The 16,837-nt window shown below is 41.1% G+C and overlaps 1 long non-coding RNA gene across 2 annotated transcripts in view; it reads right to left on the bottom strand.

Moving 5' to 3' along the window:
- The window catches only part of LOC107310689 (uncharacterized), a 158,094-nt gene extending 146,705 nt beyond the window's left edge, over positions 1-11,389 (bottom strand). For both annotated transcript variants that reach the window (XR_014943754.1, XR_014943756.1), the window contains exon 1: positions 10,866-11,389. This is a non-coding gene — a long non-coding RNA (uncharacterized LOC107310689). The remainder of the gene's footprint in view (positions 1-10,865) is intronic.
- Between the last annotated feature and the right edge of the window lie 5,448 nt (positions 11,390-16,837).

Raw genomic sequence — 16,837 nt, 5'->3', positions numbered from 1 at the left:
CGCACAGACTCCCAGAGCCCACAGCTTTTTTCCTTCTTTGCTGTTGTTGGCTGCTCTCAGTGCTAGGGCTCAAGTCCTGTCAGCAGAAGCTTTGCAGCGGATGCACAGCGAACCTGCCTGACATGTTACAAACTGACACAATTCTAGCAGTAGCCAGTGGTCTCGCATAATGCAGTTATTTTTTCCAGGCCTGTTTTCTTCTTCCAGCTGAGCTCCCAAAAGGCACCAATGCTTTCATAGACCCACACAGTGAAAAAATGAGCAACAGCAGCGTCCAAAAGGCTTTTGTTCGTTATTACATCCAGCCCTCCTGGAGTGCTCAGACAAACCAGAGGGCGAGCTTGGCTAGCATTACTGGACTGAAACACTGAGAGCGCCTGATCAAGACTTCACGTGTTGGAGCTGCCCTGCTTTCCACAATGCTGCTTAAAGCCTGCAAGAAGTGTGGTTGGCAAACGAGGGCATCAAACCACATGAGGTCTCCCAGCGTCTGAGCTGTCGGCCCCTTCTTTCTCTTCCTTTGCCTGAGGACACCTGCGAAGTGATGCAGCTTTGCCACTATAAAAGAGGGGGTAATCCAAGGTCCAGGGCCAATTTATTTATTTTTTTTTTCATTAACTTGGACCTTCAGTTTGAGCAGGATGTAGCTTCAATAACCCTTTGTCCACTCTGAAAATGACTGCCGAGAGGTTTTCAAATCCACATTTAACACAATAAGCAATTTCCATCACTTACGGAGTTCTGGCTTACAGTATAGCCTATAGCACAGTACGAAGCCTGGTCCATCCCAAAATACAAAGGCAACCTGAGACAGAGCCAAGGAAAGGGCTCACTTGATCCAGGTTGAAGCCTTGTGGAACAGAGAGCCAGTGATGGACACGCCAAAGTATCACACTGGTTCAGCCATACTGAAAGGCTGCCCATTCCATAATGCTCTCTTTCTCACTGCAAAAGCAAAGCTGAAAAAGATAACCCTGTAACACCTATTAAGCTCCATATACACATTACCTATGTGCGGCATGTACATCTCCCTGCCTGCTGTCTCTCTGCTCCCCCAGCTATAGGCACAAAGCTCCAGATGAGCAATTTCAATTACTTGAACAATGATCTTGGAAGTAAAATATTTTCCTCATTGCCACAAATCTTTATAAGTAGCGAAATAAACACCACAACATGTTTTCTTCCAGCAGCTGGAAAATTATGGTCTGACTCGAATGACATCATTCTGTTTTCCTATGGAATTTTTAGAGCTGTGAGATTTCAGGGAGAAACTGTGTGGTGGTGGCTTGAGGCAGGGTGCAAGGCAGTGTCATGGTGAAATGGGCCAACCAGAGAAAGGCGAAGCTGTTTAAATAGGCACTACTGCAAGATAAGTGCATATAGAAAAAAAAAAAACAAAACCAAAAAGAAGGGGAAAAAAAGGAATAAAAAGGGAGGGGGGGGGGGGGGGAGGAAGGAAAGATTCCTTAAAAACAGACCAAACAAGCTGTTCTTCTGGCTTACAGCCATTCCCCAGTTCCAACCTTCAGCAGCCCCATCCTATCTCTAATCTATGACATTACTTTGTTTCTCAACATCTTTAATTGTTCTTCCCCTGTCTTATTACAGCGCTGAAAAAAAGATACGGAAGATGTACCCCTGTGAGGAAATACCTCTGCCAGAGCACCAGAGCAATCTGAGGAGCTCTTCAAAGGAGCCAGCATTAAATCTAAATCTTTAATTATATGCTCTGCTGTGGGTGTCATCAGAAGATGTGTGACTACACTGGGTATACTGCAATTGCTTTTATTGCAGAGAGGTTTGATGGAAAAGAAAGTCTTGGTCCTGGCATGTTACAGAGCCAAGTCCTAAAACACATCTCCAGACAAGAGAAGACAGTGAAACATTCAATGGTAACAGAGTCAAAATTGCACTTGGTCAATTGCTGAGAAGAGACACAAACAACCATTTCGAGGAGGAAGTGAATGCTCAGGTTTTCAATGTCACCATAATCAGAGATGTAGGCTTCAGCTAATTTCTATGCTAAGCCTGCACCTCACCCACAGTGAGACAGTCAGAGCCACTCCGTTTTCATTCCCTGACCCAATCGACCGGCACTGCTCAGCACAATTCAAAGAACCATAGAATGGCCTGCACTGAAAAGGACCACAATGATCACCCAGTTTCAACCCCCTGCTGTGTGCAGGGTCACCAACCACCAGACCAGGCTGCCCAGAGCCACATCCAGCCTGGCCTTGAATGCCTCCAGGGATGAGGAATCCACAGCCTCCTTGGGCAACCTGTTCCAGCAACTGTCCTGTTCCAACAATGGAACTAAGAAGTCAAACTCCCTCTGAACCAGGAATAACACCCATTCCCATCTTGCAAAGTTTTATACGTCCTTTTCTTCTGTCTCGCAAAGGAATGAGCATCACACAATAGAACCTGAAATCCCATACTTCATAGGCTAATTTTGTTTACTGTTCTTATTTATACACAATTCCAACAACTTATTAACTTTCAATCACCGTAACCATTTAGTGGAGTCAAGAAGGAAAAGCAATGGTTCACTACTTCAACAATAAGGCACAAAGTTGATGGATAAATGTGCGTATCACTTTAATGTAGCCAGTCCTATATATACACATAATTTTGTGTGATTTATATCCCTAATTAGATTCCCATGGCAACATTCTTCAGCTAACAATGTGTATCATAATCACCTTTTCTTCATACAAATGATTTCCTTAACTTTGCATGCATAACTTAGCAGCTTTTATTTTTAAAACTCCTGTTAACAGTTTCTCTCTTGTTACCAGTAGGGGTGCTATGATAAGAAACTAATTTGCTGTAAAAATTACTCATTTGTCAAATAAGCATTAAAATAATTGTTCCCCTTTTGACTGTTACCCTGCTGTTTCCAGTCATTTTCAAAAACTAAATTATTTACTCATTTGAAAGTTCAGCTGTGCATATTTTAATTGATATTCCCTCACAGGGCTCGTGTTGTTAATGACAATAATTAACCCAAAATGGCTGCTAAATAATTATGCTGAAAAGATACGAAGTATTTGTACAGAAAGTAAAATCAGCACTTGAGAAACCATCAAAACGTATGACTTCCCTACTTTATGGGAAAGCATAGTAATAGTTCATAATCAAATTAAGGATGAAAAGGAAAAATGTAGATTACACGCTTTGATGCGGAATACTTTATGTTTCCAATATAGTATGGTATTCTAGCTAACAATGAGTACTCAGTCACTTTAATAAATCCCAAGTATTGCTATTCCAGATAGTAATATAAAGTATTCTCATGAAGTCGGTGCAGTTAGGAATGTGGTAAACTATCCATTAATAACATTTCTGTGCCATCTATCTCCCGCATTTCATTCCAAGGAATCAGACCCCTGCAATAATTTATAGCTTATGGAATTAACGCTGAAGGCTCTCTTCTGGCAAGTGTTGTTGATTTCAATGCTAATAGCTGAAAGCTATTTAGACCCAGCTTCTTTCTCCGGACACATCACAGGCCAGATGCATTACCGACCTATTGTTTGAGCATCCATTTAGACTATAACAAAAATGATATCATTTTTTATTTAGCTCCTTTACTTGTCAATAGTGCAAGTTAAGAGGGAACAAGCTCCGTATGTACTGCTAAATAAAGAGACAGGATAGGCTTGTCTGCAAGGGAAACAATCTGAGTTAACTAAGGATGTGATTTTAATGTGGGTTTCTATATACAACTATATTAAGCCCATGTGGACTCACTCATTCAGAATTAAAATAGCCCTAATTCGCTTTAATCTAATTCACTTCCAAAGACCACAGAGGGGTTTAAAGTTGTTTAATCTATTTGAACAGCTCATTTGAATCCACATGCCTGACTGTGCCCACAGACACCCACTCAGACAAACAAAAACCCAATAAAGCAGTGGTGAGGTTAAGAGCATGTTGGCAGAAAGTTTAACTTCATGGCTTTTTGATGGAAAATCTGGTTTTCAACCATACCATTTCTTTGAAGAAGGCGCTGACAACAAGTGCTCCTAAATTTCACTTGGAAACTATCTTCCCCTTCTTAAAGGAAGCCTGAAATGCTTCTGTAGTGCTGCTTGATACAATGCCCTCACTCCCATAGCCTGCAGCCTGAGCAGCTGGATGAACACACCGTAGGCTGGCATAACCTTGTGACAAGCAAAGACCAGAAATCCAAGTGCATCAGACAACACATATTCTTGCTCCTGACTACTTCTACTATTGTAGACTAAAGCATTTTTTGACTATTGATTTGTTATGGAAAATTCCTGATTTGGCACAAGGAAGTACCCCTTGTTCCTCTCTTGTCTCCTGCCACAGGGTCAGTACTAACTGCAAAGGTCTTTGCCCATAGAGACAAATAGACACAAATAGAGAAACCCCAAGCCAAAAGGTTGGATGGCACTAGCAACAAAACCAAATACTTTTCATCAGTTTGGAAAACATCCCCTCCATCATCTGTGTTCTAAGCTCTTCTACAAGGGACATGCCTGAATTCATGGCTTAAGAGTCACCAGCTCCCTACATTTTGCTCTGTTACAGGAGAGGGCAGGCTTGAAGGAGCTACAGGATCTGTGATCACAAGCTATGTAGATGATACGCAGCGTATGTTGGTCATATTCCAGATTCAGCACAAGGACTGGGTTCTGTAAAACAAATTGGTTCTCTATAGGTGTGAAGTTTTCAGATGTGAGAAGCGAGCAGTGTGCACCCCACATGGGAGCGTTGCAGATTAAGCATAGATATGTTGACAGACTTTGCAATTTTGAGTTTGTTCCCTCTCTTAGAACCAAAGGAATTCAAAGCAAGTGTATCTTTTGCTGCAAAAAAAACACAACAGTCTCACCTTAGTTAACTGCAAAGCTTCCAAAAAATATGCTTTTGTAGAAGTAATGCCTAATGTTTCAATGCTTTCGGTCAGTAAAAGCCTTCATGGTTGCAATTTAAATCCTTCTAGTCAGAGAATGTTAATATGAACACATCCGTCTTACTTAAATTGCCTCCGCAGTTCTTGTACGTTTTCACAGGCACCTCTGGGGGTTTGCATGTGTAATCAGCAGCATTCAGAACTCCAGCAAGCTGTTCTAAGAGTTTGGCTCATTTAGAGCTACCTTCCACATCTACTAAGTCACATTTTGGAGTTGGAAACCGAACACGAACAGCCAACAGATGAAGAGCACATTTATGAAGAAAAGAACTTTCTCTTATTAATTGCTCCACCTATTGCTCTCTGAAAAATAAGTGCAAGCTATTACTGGCACCAGATGACTCCCGGTTTTCACTGGCCAGCAAAGCTGCATCTGCAAGTTCAGTGAGATCAGTAAACAGTGTAGGTTAAGTAACCAGTTACTAACATTTTCCTTAAGCTACAAAACTTTTAAACAAACAACAACAACTGTGATGGCAGTAACTTTCCAGAGGTTAACAGCATGCAGGTGGTCAGTCTGAACCAAATGCAAAACAGACGGCCGCAGCATTACCAAGTGAAGATCTCAGCTAAGTTTGGTTCGCTGGGTCTTCCTTTTCAAAATCCTCAGCAATAGAACACAAATGTCAAAATGACAAAAATAAGGAAGAATGTCATAGACTAAACATTTTAATGCCCTTTCTGGCTCACTTCTGCAGGGAAAAGTGTCTGTGTTGACCACATTTGATGGCATCAATACTTATGAGTGGCTGCGTGTATGAGTTTTTAATAGCTGGAACAAAAGCCAAACTGAGATGGCCCATGGAGTACTTTTCAATCACTAACTGAACCATTCTGTGGGCTTTTCCTTTGAACCACTGGCACGATACTTTCAACTATGATGCCACTTGGCAAGACTTTGTGAGATAGCTCCAATTATCAGTAATAAGATACTGAACCGCAAACAGGTTCCAACCCAGCTAGTTGTGGTATGAGCGCTCAGGAAGGAAGCACTCCCACTAAGGCTTTTTAGCAAAATGATTTCCAAAGGCAGGCACTCCCTTCTGGAGCCTCTGCCCACCCACACACCGGGCGAAAGGCACAGCACGAATGAGCCCATGGGCATGCAGGAAATACTACCATGAGGATGGGGCACAAGTGGGAAATGTCGAAGGACTGCAACTTGCTGCATATACGTACAAGCAGCTGGTGCTTGGACTCCATGGAACAGCACCAACAGTTCTGAAATCTGACATGACTCAGAGATTCGCAGTCAAACTGAGCAGCCGCCAGTAAATAAATATAAATCTGTTGTCAGGGTGTTTCGTAATGCCTAGCTCCTTAAATCTAGTTATACTCATCCCCTGATGAAGCAACATCCCTCTAAGTACAATTGTTTCTCAAGCTGCAACACTATCTCCCGAACTCCTTCACTGCAGCTTAACCCAGAGATGAGTCACAGGTGGCTCCAGTGCTCTGGTGTACAGCAGGGAGGTCAGGGTACATGCAAACACACATCCTCCAGTGGCTGCTTGAGACAAGACAGGGGCAATGCTGAGATTAGAGACCCCTCAAATACATAAATTGCAGCAGACTGATACAAGATTCCCACCCGATACATTGAAACGCATAAAGATATTCTTCAGCTATTTTGCTTAAGACAGACATTTCCTTGGGATGTGTCCCATCCCTTCCCCATCCCCTGTGTGGGGAATGGATCATTGCTGCACACGAGCACATGGCCAAGATGTATCCCCTGGAAAGCAACAATGGGCAGCCAAAAGTGAGCAGGGAACAGACAAGCCATATCTGCAGCCTTCCCCTTGCTGCTGGCACCAAGGCTATGCCCTCACCGTCCTGCTTGGCCACAGGTTTTTAGGAAGTCTATAAGAACTTCATTAGCTTCATAAAATCTGGTTTAAATTGGCCAGTTTGGAAGCAAGCAGGAAAAAAATCCAAAACACTCCAACAAGCTCTTAACATATTTGTGGGGTCTCCTACTTCTGCAAAGCCTCAGTTAACTGAGTAATTAAACAATTAAACACTGAAAATTTTGAACCTCTTAAAATGCAGGTTAACCTGTGGTGCAGTGAATGCTCATTATTATCCCTTCCTTTTCCCAAATACACCTGTTTTCTTTACCATTTATTCACTTAATGTGCTTTTAATTTCAGCTGGAAGAAGATGCTCCTCCAAAAACCAGCCACGCTGTCATCACTGAGACACTGTAGGAATAAAATGCTGTGCCTCACCAGAAGCACTGGAGCCTTGATTCCTTAGTGGTCTGACGACTCTGATACACACAGCAACTTTGACATCAGCTCCAAGGTATGTAGCGATGGACTGCACACCAGAAAGTATAATATTCAGACCCTCCAGCCTCACCCTGCATTACCTGTGAGTGATGCATTGCAAAAACGAATGCCAGAAAAGCTCATTTTAGAATAAAAAGTATAGTATTTCATAATTCGATTTAAATCAATTATGCCACCTCTCACTGGAAAGCTCATGAGCTTCAGAAATAGAAAATAGATGAGTGGAACCAGCTGCTCTGAATACTCTTTCCATGGGATAGATTTCACTTGAACTCAATCAGCGTCCTTTTGCAACACATTATTGTCATGCAGCATCAGAGTGGAGAGCACACAGTGCTGTATGAGTAATCACAAGGTAACCAGTTATGGGTGGGGGGAAAAAAGAGTTGATTCAAATTCTTTCCCGTGATGGTTGACCAAACCCTGAGGAATTAATTAATTCCTCTGGGACTGACAGGGAAACTGAGGTAGTTATTGGCACTCCAGCAAAATCCATTAATTCACGGCTATCTACTCCATTGTGTAATTCTTCTGATTAGTCCCAGCCTGGAGTTCTCTGTGCCCAAAAGCACGGAGGTCTGCAGTGTCTGAGATGAAGAATAATTACAACTGGAGAAGCAAACGCAACCAAAGCTCTGTGTTCTTTAATCTCCACACATAATGCATGTGTAGATTTTGGCATCGCTCTTAAAACCATTGTTTGCAACTAAATACCGTATCTCAGCACTCAGATACCACGATGACTGATCTTTCCATAAATCAGAGTAAATATATATGGCCAAATCCTAGCCCAACTCAACTGCACAGGAGCACTGCTAGACACTCTAAGGGAGCCAGGGATCCACACAAAGCTTTTTCAGCAGCCCATGCCATGGTTTGGTTGTCTTTTCAGTATTTGCAATTCTTTTTCTCCTTAAGCTCCCTTTTCTCATCCAGCATTTCCAGCACGGTTGTGCCAAGACGCAAGTGCACAATGAGCTTCTAGCCAAAGCATATTAACATGAAAACACCCTCTGTTAAAATAAAATACAATCCTAGCTCCAGCTGACAAAAGCAACCTCTAGTTTGGATTCTGCCCACAGCCTTGACTCATGAGGTAGTGGCTGTTTTGATGGCTTCTAAATAAATGGTTATTGCACAGAGCAGAAGGGAACACTCCTATTGGGTTTTTGCTCCACAGCGGTTCTCCAACACCCTTCTTACAAAGGCAAAAAGCCCATTACCCTAGGCAAGGAAGAACTGCCAGGCAGCAGTAGGTAAAGAAGGTGCAGCTCCTGTTATCATACCATCCAAATACCCTACATTCCTTTGTAGATTTACATGTGCAATTTCCACCCAAAGTAAGCAAATACCTCATTTTACATCCAGAGTACTGAGACAAAAAAAGGCATAATCTTAAAGACATGATGTTCTTGTATCTGAAAATAAGATGATTTACACAGCCACCACATGCTTAACTTTCACTGTCTCCAATAATTTATAATGTAAAAGCAGGTATTGTGCAATAATTAGTGATTTAGGAAGAGTCAAGCAAAATACTGACTTATCCACCAACAGGCTATCAAACTCTGCTTGCATTAAAATACTTACAGGTTTGTGTCCATAAGCAGTCAAGACTAGAAATGTGCTTGTATAGGATTAACAGTGTGAAATTAAGATGTATGACAAGACCGCAGCTTCTATAACTTGACAATAAAAGCAAAAACGAAGACATAAATCCAAATGGTCTTGTGAATGAGGAGAGAGAAGGAGGAGGGAACAGAAAAAGGCATGAAAAGAAAGGAAAAAAGAGCTACTGTTCTCTTTAACAAGAAGTAAAGTAAAGTAAGCAAGTAAAAAAGGTGATTCCTTCTTGAGAAGATCGAAAATGTAGATCCTATTGCTAAACCAGTCCTGTTGCTAACATGTTCAAGGTAAGCACTAACAAACAAAAGGACAATAATGGGTTATTATGACAAGTCTTAACTAAAGAACATTACAGAGAGGGGATGTTAAATTTCCAGAGTTTGAAGTATTTCTTCCCTAAAATGCACACTTGTCCTGGTTAAAGCTGTAAGATCAGGCAACGCTGAATTCAAGTGGAAAGAAGGTTCCCCAAAACAAGCTTCAGGTTTTCAGAAGCAAAGGCATTAGTCAAATGTGTCCTTAGACTTAACTGCACGGATCTCCAAACTCTGTTTTAACACTTCAGACAGCTGGGGGCACTATCCAATCCAAATCATACAAAAAAACGTTGGATAGATGTGGACCTCCTCTTCAAAATTCCACCCTATTCCAAATCTCAGCACTAGAAGTTTTGCGTTTGGTAGCATCCAAGTGAAACACCCCACTGGCTGGACTGAGCTGTGAGCTCTACCCTTGTTTTTGGTGCTAGAGGTAGCATTTGAGGACCATATGGCAGTAGGCAATGGCCAATGAAAACATTGTATTTCCTTAGAAAATAACAGCAGAGTACTGAAGAATATGGTCAAGAGCCAAGCTACAGAGGAAGAAGCATTACTAAAATCGCCACATGGATTTCATATCCCTTCAGGTTCCTCATATTAGAATACAAGCTATTAAACTTCCTTCTGGTCTAGAGATTAATGGGAACTAAGCTTTCAACCATTTTGCCAAAGGACCTGCAAGGTTATTTACATGACTCTAAAAGCAACCCCTCTCTTCTTCATATGACGGAACACTACAGAAATGAAATAAGATCCCGAGTGCTTTCAGCATACCTCTTAAACACATACTGCAAAAGGAACAGGTGACGACTAGCCAGACCATTATAAATAAAGTCACATAGAGGAAACTACCAAAGAAGGTGAGGCCAAAAGCTGAAGTAGGACCTACTGGAAAGGCCATGAAGAAAAATCCAGAGATTCAGGAATTCTACATCCTTTTTTAAATATATATTTGTTTTTTTCTTTTTAGTTTACTCTTTCCTTTTGTCATCCTCAAGGAAATGGCAAAACAGAGAAGCTCCCCTGTACCCCACACTTCCATATTCACCAACCACCAAGAGAAGCTGTGCCAAACATTTCTTTGGCCCTCAGGAAGCTGAAGAAATTCAAAAATAAATAAAGCACACAACTTTATTGAGGTCGGCACAAGCCCAGAGACTCGCAAGTTGCATGTCACTGTTAATCAAAGTGACTGTGCCAACATGATTAGAATACCCACAAAGCCAAGCCAATCAAGCAGCTAACTGAGTAAGACCACAGAGCAGATCGCAAATACCACTGGAGTTGTACATTGTCTCAAAAGATTATCACTGCAGTTGTTCAAATTCTTGTGACCAACAAGGGATTCCATTGAATCTCTGCTATTGTGTTTCTGCAGCTCAACATTATGTGCCATGCATATTCTGGAGCTCCATAGCACCACATGCGTATAACAATGTGCCACACTTAATAAAATATCTTTGTGGTAAAAGAAGTACCAAAAATATTTGCACAATAGCGGAATGCAGACCAAACACTGGACTACATTAGAGGAACCCATTGGGTTCCATTCCAAAACAGCATCTGCCATGGCCCTGGGAAGTAACTTTAAAAGAAAAAAAAAGAAACAGGATTTTTCTGAAAGATCACAGCTTTTAACATGCCAAGGCAACTTCAAGAAGAAATTAACATACGACTCACCTCCCTGAGGTCTATCCCGTGGTTCTGTTATCAGTCAAGTGGAATCCCTCAAAAGTAGCTCAAAGTGGCTCCTCTGTTCACATGCCCTGCTCAACACACAGTGCATTTCCATGTATGTACGGCTTCATCAAAAAGTAGGAGGAAGGCAGGACAATGTTTAAGAAGAAATCAAACAACCCCCTCCACGCTGCAGTTGGAGAGGCCAGGAGATGTCCATACAAACTGGTGAGGGCTAGCAAAGAGCACTCTTCAGGTGCTCTTAAAACTTTCCCATGAAAATTATGGCCTGCAGCTGGGGCACAACAATCAGACGGATCTAGCGTAGGTCACAGATGAGAAGATCTCCTGCTAGTTCAATAGCAATGGTTTCTTAAATAATCTCAAAATAATGAATAGCATGCGGTCGCTTCTTCCCTGTAGGATTTGGGAAGGAAAATAAGGCCCATTCCTCAGCTGCTGACCTCCTCCTGGAAGCATCGCTGCAGGCGAAGTGGAGCATCCTCTGCAGAGCATGGGAGCCAGGCATGCTGCAAAGAAAACAACAGGCTTAGCTGACAACCCAGGCAGGAATTACAGAGGAACCCTGTCCAAAAGACACTGCTTGGGCTCCTGACACAACTAAAGAGGCAGATGTAACTTCTGACATTGACAAGTGCTGCCTGTAATATTAGATGAAGGTAAGAGATAAGAGGGAAACTCTCCATACATCAATCATGTCATAGAAAGAAGGCATCACGTGTGGTAAGAATCTAGGCTGAGTTCAAGGTTAAAAGAGAGGAAGCACAGCATTAGGTTCTTCCTTGAATACTTGAGAGGAAGGAAGCAGGCAGGTGTTTATTTTCCAGTTAAACAAAGTCCTGACAGAAAGCTGCATGTGCAAACAGAGGGTGCTCTAACATCAGATTTTGTCTGTGGGAAGACAAGACAGCAGCGGGTGGGAGCCCTGCGGGGAAGGATGGGTTTCTGGTGTGTCTTCCTCTCTTCTCTCCCAAGCAACAATGTGACATGAGCCTCTCCACATCTGGCAAGGATGGCAACAAGAGTATTTCAGCTATTCTCTCTTCTGTGTTGCTTTTCTTTTTCAATTCATCCTTTTATCTACTTTTTTTTTTTTTTTTTTTTTTTTTTTAAAGGAATAGTTTGCATTAAGTTTAGCAAGGGAGCATTCCACCATGTGATTGCAGTCTCGGGCTGGGCTGACAAACAAAGTGTCAGCACACACATGCCTGAAGCCATGGTGGATGCTGGCATATGGGTGGGCCTTCCCCTCAATAAATGATAGCCTTTCCTCAGTCTGCTCATCAGACACCAACGGGAGACCTCAACTGATGACATCCACTCTCTTGCAGACATCCACATCTCCAGTGTGGTAAATACCTGCCACCTCTGAACTATTACAAAGTCTAAAATACGGCAGTGAGAATCAAGTAGCTAAAAGGATGGATATAATAGAGTAGAACTTCATAGCTTCTTTGTGGTCCATCACTTCCACATAGTCATGGAGTATTCTCACACTGCCCTGCAAAAGCATCCAAAACACACAAAACTTGGAGCAAAAGTCTCAAACTTCACAGCATGACTGAAGCTCGCCATGAAGGTGCGCTGTGCATGCACACATAACAAACTCTGCGACCCTCAAAGATACTTGAGAGACTCTTTCAACTTGCATTCACTTAAGCCAAACATTGCTGAACCAATGTTAATCCTCCTGTTTACAGATACATCCACAAAAGAAAGGGAATTAGCAGCTTAGATCAAACAGATGTTTGGAAGGGAGCTGCTTAACATCATTAAGGATTGCACCCTGTAATCACTGTATCAGGGAGGCCAGATCTTTCAGCACAGCTTTTGCTTGAAAAAAAAATAAAAGAAATAAGGAACTTCATTCTTCATGGCAGCTTGAGATTCAAAGTCAGTGCCATACTACTGTAAATTCTCTGAACTCATTGAAAAGAAGAAAATCTCTGATTCCAGTTTCCGCTGAAGTTAATCAATTTCTTTACCAGAAGTCACCAGAAAGCCTACATGACATGTATGTATCTCATGAACACATTCAGCAACAGCTTACACACAACTGTAAGATTTGCATTAACAGGAAGTATCCTCACATTTTTATAACCTCCACGATGAACAGAAAAATAGAAGCAAGCTTGCTCCTATGAAAACCAACAGATTTTGTTAGCAACTTCACTAGAATAATAACCTTTGTTGCATTAAAATCCCAAAGATGCAGTTCCTCTGTGCCCTTGAGAAACCCCATTCACTTTTAGCAGCAGAAGCATTTAAGACCTACAATATAAAACAATTGACTTTTGAATGCAGGTTGCTTCATTTTACAACATTACTGCTCTTTGATGTTTATCTGTTTAAAGAGAGTTTATTGCAGCTAATTCACAGCAGGAGTGCCCTGTGGCATCCTCAAAAATTATATTAAAAATATAAAAGATAAGAAAGGAAAACATTATAATTACCTAATCTAATTTTTTATGGCTGAGCAACTAAAATTAAATCCTAATTCTGTAATGTATATGCATTGAACTATTTCTGACACATACCGAAAGCATGAAGCCATCACACACAGGCCTTTTTATTGGAAAGTCTGACAAACTGAAACAGCAAGAGGCCCAATCCCATGTTAGTTAGGTTTCAACTTTATTTAGAAAATGAGCTGCAAGGATAAGCCAGAAACATATGGATGGAAGGTTGTTATCCACAAATAGATCCAATGTGCAAATGGCATTTTTTTATTTACCAGAAATAAACAGCAACTGCTGCAGTCACTCCCCTGCAACACTTACATCAAATTCATTACTGACCAAAACTTTCACTTTCTGCAACAGCATTTTGTTCCATATCCTTATGCCATCCAATGGATGTCAGCAGCAACTGCGTACCCCAGCAAAGCTATAGGTGAAGCGTGCTTCCTTTAGTTGAAGGAGTTATTAGATTAACTATCCCAGAAGCAAAGCCTGGAGAGATAGGGTAATTCTAAAGGATAGACCAGAAATGTGTTCAAGATCTCTTTTTGTACTAAAACAAACAAGAATTGATTGAATAGATGTTGAAACGTCTGCTCTGAATGCCACAGTCTGAGGCCAACACGTTCTGATGAGCACAGAGGAGGGTTAAAAATAAAGACTGACTAATGTTACAGAAATGTATTCACGAGGAAGCAAGTTCCTTGAAGACAAGAGACAAAACAGCCTTGGTTTAAACAGCTTGAGATGCTAGAGCTGACCTGAGAATGTAATCTTTTCTTATTTGACAAACAGACTAAACAAATCCTTTTGGGTACTACTACTATTGAAGAAAATTCCTGCCAGAGATTTCATCACAGTGTCAGCGTGCCCTTCAGTTCCAGCAGTAATGACTTCTGTGGTAAATTCTACTTCCTAAATAGAAAATGCCAACAAGGATGTTTCCAAAGATGGGTCTCTAAAGAAGACAGCGGAGATGGAGGATGGCCTGAGGAAAGAACCCTTGTCCCAGCTATTGTAGTGAGCCCATCTCAGTCATTTTCCTATGAACATCTAGAGTATCTCTAGACTAAGAGGAATGGCACTATTTCCAAAGTCAAAGGTGTACATCCTCTTTATTCCAAAGCCACCAACATCCAAACAGCACACTTACATTTCTAGACACACTGAAAACATTGCTCTCAGACTTTTTATTCCATGACTATGCCCAAGTAGTCCCTTCCCTGAAATTACACATGCTGGCCAAAGCAAAGCATACTGAGCGTTGCTTAAACCTGCAGCTTTTAAAATGGGACAGGCACCTCCAAGTCCCAGCACCAGCACAAGGCAGAGACAGGCCATGAGCCACCTGCTACAGGCCCTACAGCATGTTTAACTCAATCAATTGACAAAACGACACCCTTGCTCTGCAACAGTGATGAGCAAAGCCTTGGCAGCTGAGATAGCAAGGTCGTTACATGGCCACCATTCTACTAACACTTCATCTTGGCTTTGCTAGCCAAGGGAACTACTGCATGATGCTGTGGTTGACTGGAAATTTTTACAGAAAATGTAAATTAAGGAATTCACATATAAGCCCAGTTTATATATGCATATTTCCCCTCCCAAAAGCCAACTCAGACTTGTGAAATTTCAGGTCTCTTACAACGCTGACTTTGCCTTCTTAAGCAAAGGCAAAGGGAGTGAACTGTGTTTGACATCTTTGTAGTATCTATTTCATTGCTGCCACTAAGGTAGCTCTTCACATGAGAAAGAGATGGAGGAGAGAGGGAAGAAAAGATTTAATAAATACCAGAGAGGAAAACCCTGATGACGTTAATCTCAACCACAGCAAGACAATAGTCTGAGTGTACGCCAGGTCCCTTTCCAGTCTGGGGTTGAAGCCCAGCATCTAGTTCATTAAAGTAAATAAAATATAACGGTGAATGAAAAAAGAAAACCAAGAAGAACGACTGCATGAATAATAGAGAGAATCTGAGCACAAGTCCAACTGAATGATGTCAACCATCATTTAATTTTTACTTTGCTTTCTCAGAGAAAACACCAGAGAGACTTCTCCTGGGGGGAAGTCAGGAGATTACATAAAGGAGAAAGAAGCAAGGATATCCTGGAAGGGTTTCAGTAACATAATCCCTAAAGTAATACATATATTTTTAAAAAAATTTCAACATTGTTAATTTCTTTCCAAGTATAACACCATGGAGTGTTGGTGGGGGTGGAAAATAATAATATTAATAATAGTAATAATAATAATAACAACAATAATAATATCTGCAGGAACATTTCCATCGAATGGCTCTGGGTCATCGCACCCCAAAAGTGGTTTTAGTCAGGGACAGCATTCAGCCCACCGGGAACATTTGCTCATGTAATTGTCTGATTGATTAAATCTCTTCTTGACAAACTACAGGAGGGACAGTCAGTTGAGTCAGCCTTATCTAAAATTAATAGTATTCAACCAGGAATTTGATTTTGGATATATATAAAAAAAAGATGCTACACCTTTTCTTCTATAGTTTAGGAGGTTGTAAATTGGAATCACTACAGTATACCTCTTCTGCGCACACATTCAGTAAGATCTTTTTCAGTCACCTGGGACAACTTCCAATACACACTTTCTTGCTACCAAATCTCAGCAAAATAGTCTGCTTTCTTCTTAAAACAAATTGAACATTTGGTTTGAAGACATTAAAAAGGACCTAGGAAATCTGGTTTGACAAAAAGAGTAATTATAATACTACTTTGATTATCAGACACTATCCTTAAAACCATCCAACCCACCAAATGAGTCTATTGACTACTATTATTTTCAGCAATGTCAGATTTTCAACTCCAAACACGTAAAGGTCACTGTAAAACCTGAATTTTTTGGTATTACCAAGTCTATCTTCAGTTCTATGCATTGAGGGAAACCTTGGTCACCTTTGCTATCGTTCTGTGAATTCTCGACAAATAAGTCATCTTGTGCCGACCTGAGTACAAATCTTGTAGAGCTGAATCCAAAATGGCAGATGGGGAGGGGGGGTGGGGGTCCTGTCCCCAAATGCACATTTAAATACAGCAGCACAGATTTTTATTTACCTCTTTGTTATCATTTTGGGTTTTGATTTGACTGACCTTCTTTGTCATCTGCCTTCAATGGAAATTGGATTTGAATGCCTACTCACACGTTCAAACTTTGTTCCTTGTACATGGACAGTATGAGCTATCTAATGTTGAAAGGATTAAATTCTATGTTTGAGCAAATAAATAAGTAAATGACATCGCATCCATTTCCACCTGACAAGAGAACTGCAGCAGTCAATTGTCTAATCTTGGAGCAGAAAAAAAAAACAAATAACCCTAAACTAACGTCTATAAAATATGAATTGCATGTCATGACTGCACAAAAAGTATTTACGAGCAACCTTCAAATGATGAATTATTAATTGAAGAACTTTGTGAGCAACTTCATATAGCAAATAAATCAGAGAATTCCACAATCTGTGCAAACAA

The sequence above is a fragment of the Coturnix japonica genome, chromosome 3 (assembly GCF_054131305.1).
Source record: "Coturnix japonica strain WE chromosome 3, WE-NBRP24, whole genome shotgun sequence".
NCBI lineage: Eukaryota > Metazoa > Chordata > Aves > Galliformes > Phasianidae > Coturnix > Coturnix japonica.
The sequence above is the reverse complement of the archived record's forward strand: the minus strand, read 5'-3'. Positions and strand labels throughout refer to the sequence as shown.